The 14,257-nt window shown below is 32.5% G+C and overlaps 1 long non-coding RNA gene across 1 annotated transcript; it reads left to right on the plus strand.

Moving 5' to 3' along the window:
* On the plus strand, positions 256-14,192 carry LOC109820558. The gene is made up of 3 exons (XR_002241897.1): positions 256-433; positions 856-961; positions 14,110-14,192. It is a non-coding gene; the product is annotated as an uncharacterized LOC109820558 (long non-coding RNA).

Genomic DNA, 14,257 nt, shown 5'->3' on the forward strand with positions numbered 1-14,257 from the left:
CAAAATTAACATCAAATCTATAATCTAAGGACTAAAACTATCGTAATAGTATGATTAATATGCTTTCGGATATTTTGAACACGGATCCAGATATTTCACTACAAAATCATATTTGTAACCATATCCTATTGGTTATAGATTTAAGTAACTATATCCTAACAGATATGATTACATATATTTTCTCGAATACAAATACGGTTTAGCACCCCTAATTTTTTAGCTCTCAACGGCCTAAAAAATTAAGAACTAATAAATTTTAAGATGATGGATCAAATGTAAAACCCTAGAAATTGGGGGTTTCGTTATGCATACCTTTGAGGATCGAAATCAAACTGCTCTGGAGAATGTTTTTAGCTGGGATTTGAGCGAAACCCTAGCTGAAATCGAGCTCCGACGAGCAAAGGAAGTGGATCCAGGAGGAGAGCTGGGCGCGGTAAATCTAGAGATGTTTATCTTGTTTTTTTAATCTATATCTGTATCTTCTGTTAAATCTCTTACCATTGCATGTGCTACTTGTCAATTTTCCCTTTTTTAAATTATTTTCTTAAAAAAAAATAAAAAGTTAATCTTAACCGTTGGATTTACTCATCTAAAACCAAACCATTTGATTTAATTCTCTAAATCTTTTCTTCATAATCACCTCTCCTCGTCTCTCACCACTTCGATTTCTCAAAAGCTTTCGTTCCTCCCAAAGCACAATTCTCACCTGAAAACGCTGTCTTCTTCATCCCTCCCCCAAAAACCCTTCGCCTCCCGGTCTCCTCTCTCGACCTACTCCCTATATCCCTCTTTCATTTTACTCTCGAATTCCATTTTGCTTCATTCTGATACCCCTGACTCAATTCCTGAAAACAGGACGCTACAATTCCTTGGATGGTAGCTAGCAGGGCAACAGATGACAACTGAAAATATCCGGCTAGAGAAGTAAAAGCATCAATGGCGACGATGAGCACTTCTTTAGGTTCGATTTTAACTTTTCTTTTATTCTTTGTTCTTTTAGGTCCCATTTGGCAAATGGTTAAGAAAGAGAGATTAATGAGAATGATTAACATAGTTAGCTCATTTGATAATCTCAAGGACTAAATTATTAACTCGTTATAAAAGTTTTATTTTAACCCTTATGATCATTTGTATTGTTTGAGAATAACAATGATTTTGACTATTTTTTTATAATTAGAAGGGTTAACTCTTAATCCTTCTAAATAGGAGTATTAGAAGGGTTAACTCTTAATCCTTCTAAATAGGAGTATTAGTAAACCCCTTATTTTGAGGGGTTAACTTATTTTAATTAACTCTTAATCCTTCTAAATAGGAGTATTAGTAAACCCCTTATTTTGAGGGGTTAACTTATTTTAATCTATCTAGAGGGGTTAACTTAATCATTCTATATTTTTTATGTTTGGTAAATTATGAAGGGTTAACTCACTTTAACCCTTGTACATATTTTTTGTGTTTGACGGGTTAAGAAGGGGTTAAGTCTCCTTAACCCCTCACTTAACCATATGCCAAACGGTACCTTAAGCTATGTTTGGTTTGAGAGAAAGAGAGAGAAAAGAAGAAGAAAGAGAAAGTAAAAAAGAAAGGAAAAGAAAAGGAAAAGAAAATGATATTCCTTTTATTGTTTGGTTAGAAAGAATATTGTAAGAAAAGTTAGAAGAAAATTCATAAGAAAGTCATTTTTTCTTGTATGGTTACCTTTCTGAGTAAAAGAGGAAGAAAATTACCACAACAAAATTTTAATTCATACTTTTTGGAATTAGACTTAGATTTTAAATAATTTACAAAAAATAATTAACAAGCAAATGCACAACCACAATTACACTAATTAAAGAACAACATTTCTCACACATAATATTAACAAGCAGAAGCACAACTACAATTCCATTAATTAAAAAATAACATTTCTCACACATAATATTTACAGAAAGAAAGATCAATGAAAGAACCAAAACAAATCTAAAATAAATGTTATGATATTCCTAATATAAAGTATAATCCATTTCTAGTCACAAAGTCTATTACAATCAATTTCATATAGAAAATCTTAACCAACAAAGTCTATTACAATTAATTTCATATAGAAGATCTTAACCAACAAAGTCTATTACAATCAATTTCATATAGAAAATCTTAACCAAAGAGAGAGAGAGAGAAATATATGCCGAAGTCCTTGTTTTTTGACTTTAGTGAGCCCATCAAAACATCAATCTCGCATCCTTCATCCCCTGAAATTATCAAAAAAATTCAAATAAGTAGAATATGAACATCAAAACCTATATAATGAAGTTTTAACATTCTTTTAGAAGCAAAATAAAACTACAACTCATCATATCTTGGTTCTTTTCTTAAGACTAATCATCAGAAATGATGGAAGTAACTAATCATTGTAATGTTAAGTTTGTCCCAGAACCATGTGACTTTGTGTTCTAATCTTGTGAAATTTACTGAATACTTCCAAATGGAGAGATAACTTGAAGGCATGCTTATTATAAATCTGTATATAAATCAGAACTAGAAATAATTTCAAACACAAAAAGAAAAGATGCATATATTGGTGATATAAGTAACTTTGTACATGGAACAGACTTCCATGATAAGAACTATAATATCATACTGTTGGATTTAATCTAATAAATCTATTTGTGGGCACATATGATTAATCAATGTGTATTGCTATCTTTCAGGATAACCCACTAAAGTGATCAATTAAGTTGGGTTAATGGGTATTTAAATAAGTCATGGGGTTATATGTGCAGATACCAGGTTGTAATTGTGATTTGTTGAGGGGCCAAATTATAAATGTATAACATCTATAAATAAGGGGTTGTGGTCCCTAACCTAGGGTTACACTCTCTAATTCTCTTCACCCCCATCTAGAGAGAAATTCGGCTAGAGAGAACCCTAAGGTTAGAAGATCAAAACCCATCTCAAGTTTAAGCAATGGATTCAGGTATAAGCTTCCGCTAAGGTTAGAAGATCAAAACCCATCTCAAGTTTAAGCAATGGATTCAGGTATAAGCTTCCGCTCCTTTGATTCTTGTTAATCTCTTTGAATTAATCAATGGCTATATGGTTTTAGATCTCAAGTATTGATTCAGTTCTAACAAGTGGTATCAGAGCCATGATAAGAACTATAATATCATACTCGATAAACATTGAATTACAAACAATAAGGTGATGTACTTATTACTATCAAACAATGCAAGTTCAAACTCAAAGACAATCCTCCCATCATGAAAAGGTACTTATTACTATCAAACAATGCAAGTTCAAACTCAAAGACAATCCTCCCATCATGAAAAGGTAAAACACTAGAGGACCCTTCAACATTTGAAAGCCAGGAAGGTTTTTTTATATTAGGCAAAGGAATGTTAGTCGGTTTTTTTTTGTCATTGTACCTAAAACTTATGAACTAGGTGGTAAAATGCAAACATGTAATTAGAGTGTGAATTAAATTACCTCCTAGCACTTTGCTTACTTTTATACATCACCTTTTGAAAGCTCTTGGTGGAGGTCATTTACATGAGCTAGGATAAGTAACATTGAATGCACGTGGTCTAAACTAATAGGATAAGTAATATTGAAGTTACAGGAGATAGCCAAAATATATCATTTTTGATATTAAGATATGCATAGATATTCCATATACTACAATATGACATATATATTGTGGGTTTTGGATGTGCATCATGCACTCAAATCTGTGTCGTGTGCATATACAATTTGTATGCTAAATAGGATATGTAAGTGACAGTGTAAATTGACTTGTGTTCTCAACAGGCTAAATAATTGATGAGAGGTACAAAAGTGTTCAACACGCCCATGTTCAGGAAAAACAGTCTTCTGCAACTTTGTTGTGGATGAAGATGTTGGGAAATATACCCGAGGCTATGTTAAACCCTTAAAACAGCAAGAAACGCATCAGAGAAAAGTACATCATGATTTAACGAGGTTGGACAAACTTACTTATGTCCTCGGGAGCCACACAATTAATTTCTTATTAATCAAAGAAATTACAATGCAAGAGCAGATCTCAAACGGGAGCCACACAATTAATTTCTTATTAATCAAAGAAATTACAATGCAAGAGCAGATCTCAAACTTGAGATTTCTTAATAAATGCAAAAATCAACACTGTAGCTATAGTGATGATTTCCCTTCTTAAATACCCCTCTTCAATTCTCCCCTCAATAAATTCTCCCTTTCTTAAATTCCTCCCTCAAAATTAACGTGAGCTAAAGGAGAAAGAAGAGATCGCGAGAGAAGAGAGAGAGTCGCCGCCGCTGGAAGAGAAAACGAGAAGAAGAAGCCACACATCTTGAACTCTGGGTTTCCTCTTTATAGGTAAACCCTAGCGACAGGCTGACAACAGCCTATCGCCAGCAATTCCTTCGACCTCGCCTACGTGGAAGCGTCTTGAGCTTGTCTGTGGAAGTTTCTCGAACTCGCTTGCGTGGGGGTTTCTCGAGCTCGCTTGACTCGCCCGCGCTCGCCTGTCCTGGATCGACCCGAGCTTGCCTGCACCTCATCGACCCTGCCTGACGCTCGTCGAGCTCACCTGCATTGGATCTCGAGCTCGCCTGAAGTTGACCCCGAGCTCGCCTGCAAAGCACGTCTCACCTGAGGAGCTCCCCGAAGTCGTCGACCTTGCCTGCATCTTTGCCAAGGTTTGGATCCACACCCAAATCCAACAGAAGATGCCTGCATCAGACATATGAAATAAATATTCAAAAATTAAGTTAACTACACAAGAACCCAAATTCAAATAAAACTACTAACATGAAAATCTCTGATGAGCATCGTTGATCAAGAGTATGCTTAGAAAGGTGCCAACATCGTAGAAAATCAAAGGAACATAAATATCCATTGAGATAAATTATGAAGCCGTCATACCTGGTCTCGGATGATATATTTGAATCGAATATTGTAAACAAAGGAAAATTGTAGATTAAAATCTAAAAATGCACATCTTTATGTCAAACCAAAAGACAAAGGCATGTCTTTTTGCATTAATTGAGAAACTGCAAGGAAAGAGTACATAATCCTATTTATGTATGAATTTTGTTCAAGAATGATATATGCAAATTGTGATATTACAGTATCATTTGTAAAATTTGAGAACTTAAAATTAAGTAATATTAGGGTTTTGGAGCATTATACCTAGCTTCTAGAGAGTCCGGTTTCTCAAAAAAACAAAATTTGGAGCAAATTGAAATGGAATTGATTAACAATCTAATAACCAATCAAACATCATAATCAATCAGACTCAACCTAGTACCATAAATTCAATATAATCTTCCAATTTTGCACTTTAACTTGAAAACTACAGAAGTTACAAGATTTCACCAAAATTAACATAATTTAAATAATTGATCTCAAAATGAGGCACAAGCTTGAGCGGAAAAGAGAAGCCACGACAAGGTCCATAAATTAGTGTTTTGGCTTGAGCCAATAAGAGAAGCATAGACAAAGTCTAGAAATTAGTGTTTTGTCTTGGTGTCAACAAAATTCATCCTTTTCCCCCTCAACTTGTCCTCTTTCTTCTCCTATTTCTCAGTTTAACATAAAATTCTAAAAAATATATATGCAAAGGTTTCACACCGAACCAAAGACAAGTCCTAGATCAGTACACGCCAAATCCTTAGGCAAACATCGCAAACTGGGAACAATAGCTATTGTTCAGAGGATGAAAATTCATCATAGAATTGTAAAAAAAATCGATTTGACTTCAAAAAGTTAGAAAAATTATCAAAACACTTCAAAGAAGTAAATAAGCCCATTAACAATAACCAAAGAGGAGGAAAAAAGGGGGGAGCAATTCCAAAAAAATAAAAACATAGAGAACTCTAAGTTTTGCTATTTTATTCCACTTAAGTTCATCAACTAACTTGATCGTCGGAGGTACAACAGGGGAACCAATCCCCGTCCTCTCACGAGTTTCTACATGTGTGTAGGTTGTCTAAAAATCACTGCAGATAGTTGATCCCCCATCAAATACCGATGATGGAAGTTACAATTTGACGGCTTCCAGAAGGCTACAATTTGAAGACTTTCACGTAGATCAATGAAGGTTACAATCTGAAGATCTTCATAACAACTGATGAAAACTCTAATCAATAGCCTTCACAATCAACATCGGGAGTTACAATCTGACGACTCTCATATTTTTAAGGAGCCAAGAAGAAGATTACAAGATGATGATCAAAGTAACGTTCTAGCAAATGATACTACAAATTGATGGTCTCTTCACATCAAAACGCAAAGGTCATGAAAACACCCTAATGCCACTAGGAAAGAACCCTAGAGGGGGAGGGGGGGGGGGGAATAGGGTTTATGCTAATCTAATCCGATTTATGCTAAATTAAAACTAATTAATCCTAGTAAGAATGATATTCAACAAGATATGAGCAAGGATATATAAACTAACACAAGGGTAAAATAAACAATAAGCAAATAAGAGTGATAGTGCGCAAATAAACAATGCAAACACACAATATGATCACGAAGTTCGGACCTTCCGTCCTACGTCTCCGCTTCCCACTCCTGGGGAGAAATTCACTATCACACCGGGTTTTCAGCGATCATCCGAAAACGTTTACACCACATAATATCGGTTTTCAACGCTCATCGATTAACGTTCACAATCTCACAATGTAACTACACTAACTACCACCTCAAATGTTGGTCTTTAGCCCGTGTCTTCCTCAAGTGTTAGGAATTACAACATCTCTTTAGGTATTACCACCTACCCTACTTTTCTTGGGACAACACCGTCTCTCACCACACACTCCTCTTGGTGTACTAGTGTAATATAAAGTGAACCTTACAATAATAGCTCTCAATACAAATAAATTGTTCTCTACAATGGATGAGAAAATAATGTAAGCTTACTCTCTAAGTCATACTCCTCACAACCCAAATTATACAATGTATAAAAATACAATAAGCTCAATGGTTGTGTGTGTAAACAAAGAGTATCAATAAAATAATTAAACTCAATAAATAAAATCTAGCTTATGGAAATTAGAATCAAAATAATAAAATAGCTAGAATTAAGTTTAATGAAACTTCTCTATAGATAACAAGAGAGAGGGAGAAGAGTGAATGCTCAAACACTAAAGGGTGATCTCCTCAAGCTCTTGTGAAAGTTTCTTCACAAACAAACTAAAACTTAAATACCCTTTAAAACTTGTTTAAAACTTTTCTTAATTACTTCAGAATGTTAGAGGGCAAGGCGTATATATAGGCTCATGAAATAACCCCAAAAGCCAAGAGAAAGCATCACAAAAAGATAAAATAACGAAAAATTGAAATTTCTGGAAAACTAGCCGTTATGATGCCGTCAGTCGACTGATACTGTTCATTAGTCGACTGATGAACTGACCGTTACAGGCCAACAACACGTCATCATTCGACTGATGAACTCGTCAGTCGACCGAAACAAAACAGAAACTTTTTAATATTCCAGGCGATTTCTTCAGTCGACTGAACACATTCATCAGTCGACCGATAACACTGTATCAGCCTGATTTGAATAGTAAAATTGATTTTTGAAGTATCTTTAAAAATAGCAAATAAATTCTAAAAAATGTAAAACTTTGGAAAATATTTATAAACATGTTAATGAATATGTTACAAAAAGAATTTTTAGAATTGCACTTCACATTTGTGAAAACTTATTATTTTTTAAACATGTCCAAAACATAAAAACATGAGATACTTGAATTTTGATGTTTTGACATAAGTAAAGTTTTGAAACTTTGTAAAACAATTTTATAGACTTGATAAAAAGTATAAACTATAGTTGTTAAGTCTATAAACCAAAACATGTGTGTGTGTGTGTGTGTGTGTGTGTACAAAACCAAAACGTGTATGTGTGTATATGATTGAGTTTGAAGTATTTAGCACACATAATATAAAACCTAAACTATTTACCCAAGCAATCTTGATCTTCAATATGCTCTTCTTGGTAAACTTACGGATGAAGTTTGAACTTGGATCTTCAACTTGAATTGTATTGCTCCACTTTACTATTTCGCCAACCTCCATTGGATATGATCGTGAAAGCTCGATTTCATCCATCCTCCAACATATTGTTTGCATAGAATAAATACGAAAACACAAACACTAGACAAACAAAGTTAGTCATAAATTGTTTGTAAAAACATCATCAAAACAAAAAGGCCAACATGCCAGACCTGCGTTTCAACATCAAAACGCAGAGGTCCTCCCTGCGTTGCAACATAAAAAACATAGAGATTCTCCCAGCATTGCAACATCAAAAACGCAGATGTCCTCCCTGCGTTGTAACATCCAAACACAGACTTCATTACTGCATTTTAGCCCAAAACACAGAACCCAACTCTGCGTTTCAAATCCAAACGCAGAGTTCATTCTTGCGTTTCGGACTCTTAAAGCGGTATGACCACTACGTTCTGAGCCAACTGGAAATACCCAACTCTGCATTTCAGGTTTAAAACACAGAGTTCGGGCCTAGAACGCTGTTTTCAGCGTTTGACTCGTTCAAACACGAGTTGAACGGTTCCAAAAACTGTTTTCTTCCCACGATTTGAGGGGATCATCACCCTATCATGAAGAGATTTATGGGGGCAGCTACACTCCGTTAAACTTTCATTAAGAAGAGATTTAAAGGGGCAGTTACACCCCCTAATCCCTTATAAAATCACAAAAAACTCAACTAAGTTAGAGGCTGACTTTTTACGATCTTTGGATCTTTGAGTATTTTCGGATCTAGAGATCAGCAAAGGGGATCACCAATTCATCCTCTTTCAGCAGCGAAAAGATTGAAAGATCGGCATTCATCTTGCGGAGCAGTCCTTGGAGCTTTCATCCTTGGCTTATTAACCGATTTTCGGTTCAAATCAATTCTTTTTCAAGAGTTTAAACTTGCTCTGAGTTATTAACTCGTCAAGAGTTTCAAACTTGCTACGCAAGTTATCATCGACATCAATCAATAGGATTCAACCATATTCCACGAGTTCAAGACGTTCGGATCGTCAACAAGAAGCAAACTCGACGCGAGCATTCGAGGGAGACATCTCATCGCCATCGTGAAGAACCCAGAATTAAACAAAGGGGAAGATCTCCACCGATCTTCTTCTCTTTTGTAATCGAAAATTCAAATTGTAATCAGTTAGAGATTGAGAGAGTTGTAAACATTCTTTTTCTGAGCAGTTAGAAAGAATAAATCAAATTCAAGAATAAATCAAATTCAATTCTTTCATTTTCTTATTACAAATTTTCAACCAAATAATGTGCATATTGTTCAGCAACCCCAATTTAAGAACCAGACATAAAGTCGGAGAAGAAGGCTGTCCCTTCATCAATCTCCTCTACCTCATCGAAATTATCTTACCTTGGATACATACTAATTGTGTGATCATATAAACCATCAACAATGAAATTGCTCGTTAGCTCATCAAATCCTAGGGTTGTTGCAATTTGGTCCCTCAATGACCAAAACACTTTCAAGTAATTTTTTTTGAAGGCTTATTGCAAATTGACACTCTAAAGTTTACACATGTTTAAACTTTATTATCACAAATTTTTTTGACACTTTGATACCACAAAATTTACATCCTTTTTAACTTTGATACCTCAAAATCTTTTTTGACGCTTTATACTAACCTTAAAGTTAACACATTTTTAACTTTCATACTCCAATGATTTCAAAACTTTAACTTTGACACCTCAAAGTTTAAACTTTTTAAACTTTGATACCCTAAAGGTTGAGGTATCAAAGTGCCAAAAAGAAAAGTTTAGGGTTTCAAAGTTGAAAAAGATATAAATTTTGTCATAAAAATAATTAGGAAAAATTTAGGGTATCAAAGTAAAAAAAGGTGTAAAATTTAGGGTATCAAAGTGTCAAAAAGACTTTGGGGTATTAAAATTAAAAGGATGTAAACTTTAGAGTACCAAAGTACAAATAAGCCTTTCTTTGAACAAGATAGTTTTTAAAAGAGAAATCATAAGAAGAGCTATTTTGGTCTTTAAGAGACCAAATTGCAAGAGCCCTCAGGACTTAAGAGATTAATGAGCAATTATTGAGATTTGAGGCACTAATATGAAATTATTGAAAATTTGAAGACCTAATATCTAAATAACCCTAAAATATTATTATTTTTAGTTGATCGAAAGAAAGAAAGTTAGGTTCATATAGGATGATGTTAGTAAAAGTTATATGGATCGGACCAAATCTATTAAATTAAAGAGTTCATAACGATCAATATCATGCATTTCTTGTCTGTTCAAACTCAGCTGATAAGCTGAATAAGAAGCCTTCTATGTATATAATCAATGTATAAACCATCAACATAATATTTTTAATTTAATTCTACAAAATCTTATTTGTTAATTTAGTTTTAATAGGGAGGTTTTTATTTTAATTTTATCACAAAAATTTTTTGTTAAAAATATTTTATATTTATTTTTCATCAAATTTTTTTTACTAAAATTCTAATATAGGGTTTATTTTTGAAAATTATTTCTTAATTCATCAAAATATTTTTAATTTAATTTTTAATAATAGCTTGAATTATATGTATAATTCACTAACAAACTGTTTTTCTCTTTGTCTCGTCAATCTCAGCAATTTAATAATAAAACTAAAACAGTAGAAGATATTCATGAGTATCACCATTCTTTTCTTCAATCTGTTAAGAACAAGTCTAAATTTCTTGCTGAGTTTTTTTTCAGAAAATGAGGAATTTTTAATAAGTATTTAATCATGGTGCAAATTTTTTAGTGAGGAGGCAAGAGAATCTACACTGTACAGCTACAAACACACTATTAATGGTTTTGTTCTATTTCTATCTGAGACGACGCTAGGAGAATAACATGTTAGGGAAAAAACTAAAATAAAATTTCATCTTTTTGACTCAATTTTATTTGCCTTAAAATTTTGATTAATAGTTTTTTTTCTTTTTCAGAGATGGAAGAAGTAGTATTAATAAAATAAATTTTCACGTTGCACTGAAACATGGAGTTTTACACGTAAATCTAAAATTATGAAAGTTACATAATATTAGTAAAGAAAAATTATGCATAATATTATTAAAGAAAAGCAATAAAGATAGCGAAACATACCTGTTGAATGAGACACTAACGAAGGTGATTCTAGAACAATTGGAGAAATTGCTATAAAAGTTATGTATATATAAGCTAGTATATACAAATATCACCGTTGAATCAAATACACAATATTACTAAATAAAGACAATGAAGACGAGAGGACATACATGTTGAAGCTTTAAGAGATGAAATTGCTATGAAAATTATGTAATTTCTTATTTTATATATAGCTAGGCAAAAGAGTTATACGTGAGAGGATAATACTTTTAAATAGAATAAATAATTGAAAACCCCAATTTGTAGTTAAATTAAATCTGTTCACGTGGATATTGATGAATGTTGCATGTGGGTATTGTTTTATATCTAGGGAAGCAAATCTTAATATTAGTTTTAATTATACTTAATTTAAATATGATGAGCATATAATGTATGCAAGTACCAAGATAACATAGCGGATAATCTTAATCTCAATATAATTTTTAATTAAAATAACCTAGCTAATAATATTAATCTTAATATAATTCTTAATTATATACTTAGATCAAATATGCTTAAATCAAAGATGATGAGCTTATAATGTATACAAGTACCAAGATAACCTAACCAATAGTATAATTTGATGAAGATCTCATATACGTACAAGTATCAAGATACATAACCTAGCCAATAATATTGGAATTATTTTATTTACATATTATCAAAAGTACATATTATTTACCTATTAATTAGAATAGGATAGGATATTGAAGCTTACACAAAATAATTAGAGAAATTAATTAGGATATGATAATAATGTAATATCTAAATGAGCCAAGAATATTTTTATCCATTGAAAACTTTTCCCAAACTCTCACTTTTAAAGGGAGTATATAATATAATAATTGAGTAACTTTAACATATGAAATTCACATAAAAATATTTAGAGGAATATTCCAATAGTTGATTAATAGAAGACACTCAAGACAGTAATGTGCTATTTTAAACAACAACAGAGTATTCAAATGTAATAAAATAAAATAAAAAATAAGATATATTAGTGCAAACAACTCTCTTTTCAGAAACTAATTATTCTTACACCCTTTTACTCTTCCCACCGAAGAGACTCAATATCATGCCATAAAAAGAACGGGAGAACCCCATGAACTTTCAGTGTTTTCCAGTAAATCCCTATGAACTTCCAAAATCACGATAAACCCCCGGTAACATTTGCAGAAAATCATTATTATCTTTCGGGCAAATTACACAAAACGTCCCAATAACTTTTAACATACTTTTTTATATTATTTTCTGTTTCTAATCTTGGGGTTTATCTGCAAAATGCAGAAAATTATTGGAGGATTTTAGCGAAACAAAAAAGTTACTGGGAGATTTGTGTAATTTTAAAAGTTCATACGGTTTCCTGCAGAATGCGGCAAGTTCACTGGGGGTTTAAGTTTACCCTAAAAACACATAAGCAGTACATAAACATGTTTAATTCAAAAGAAATCTATAACATTAAAGGTGGACGAAAAAAAAATCTAGTAAATCAAATTGACATCCTTATGCAGTATGCTCCAAGCTCTGAAGGACTCTCTACCTAAGACATACACACATTGCCATGGTAAAAATTAGCAAACATGAGCTCCTCACCTTTAAACAGCAGACTAGAGTTTAAACTTTTTCTTCGTATTTTTTAAATATGAGAAAAATTCATCTCCGTTTTGGCGCTGACTGTTACATAAATTCACAACAAATTTCCATGGAGAGCAACAAATTACAAAATAAAATAAATGAGATGAAGGATAAATCTTTGAAATGTTTTTTTTTTCAACTCTCTACATTTATTTATAATATAATCGGTCAAACAAACCTGAAGGGTTTTGTGTTTCGAAAACATCTAGCAATAGCACGAGGAAAATACGAAGGAAAAAAAGGGAAAAAAGATTTTTTTTTTAAAATAATACTATATAGAGAGCATTATAGGTGAGGCCAGATCAGAGATATAGGATTGCTAATTTTGTATCCAAATTAAGTGAGATCATTTTCCTCAATTTGTCTTAATATTATGAGAACAAAAATTTTATTTTTTATATAGAAAAGAGCGAAATTTTTCTTAAGGAAAAAAGGCAAAACTATTTATTGTAATCAAGAATATTTTGAGTCGCTTAGATCTGATGTGAATAACTATGAAAGTCATTGTATATTTGTATTTTGACATATCTTAACGGTGAATGATGGCAAGACCCTCTCTTCATCTTCACGAATCTTTAGAAGAAGAAAGTTATACATCACTACTAGTAGAAATTCTATTTTCTATATTCTAACATTTTAGATACAGCTCGTGTCTAAGCTTTTGTAATTAAACATTCTTTTGGATTTTTGGTTTTTAATGAACGGGGTTTAACCCCTGTTTTTTGATCAAAAAAAAAAACTTGTTCGAAATAATTACCAAAATAATCACGGTATTCAATTTCTAATCCTAATTAAAAGCTATAATTTGCAGTTAAAAATCTGAGAAATCTTTAAAGAGTATGCATCCAAAAGGAAGATGGATGATCCCTACGCAGAAGCTCAGCTCATTAAATGAAATAGTAGCCGAAAAGCAAGGACCTCAGCTACATTGTTGTTTTAATGTGCAATTAACTTCACGTCAAATATTTTGATCCGGAAAATATGACGGTAAAAGTTGAAATATCCCACAAAATCTAAGCGTGCCATAAATTATCATTTGCCTATAAAATGATACTAGTGTGCACCCCGTGCAAAACACGACTTTTATTTTTTTATTTCTTCTATTTTTTTGTAAGTACTACAGTAATATTTTTTAAATGCACAGTATCCTACCTGAGATACAATAATAATGTTACAATAATGTTTTTAAACGCTATAATTTCCATGTTTGTGCTACAGTAATTTATTGTAGCATGAAGGGTAAATCTTGAATTCTCCTGTTTTTACTACAGTAACAATACTACGGTGTTTTATTATAGTATTTACTGTAGCATAAATAGTGAATCTTGGATCCTCCCATTATTATAGAGGAATAGAAGAGGCAAATAAAAGAGAGAAGCGCTACAGAGCAATAAACACATTATGAAAGCTCTCTAGGAGATCTACGGAGGAGGCTTTTGATCCCATCCCTCCCATTATGAAGAAGCGAACTCTTCATTTTTGCTTTCTTTGCTCC

The sequence above is a fragment of the Asparagus officinalis genome, chromosome 1 (genome assembly GCF_001876935.1).
Source record: "Asparagus officinalis chromosome 1, Aspof.V1, whole genome shotgun sequence".
Lineage (NCBI taxonomy): Eukaryota > Viridiplantae > Streptophyta > Magnoliopsida > Asparagales > Asparagaceae > Asparagus > Asparagus officinalis.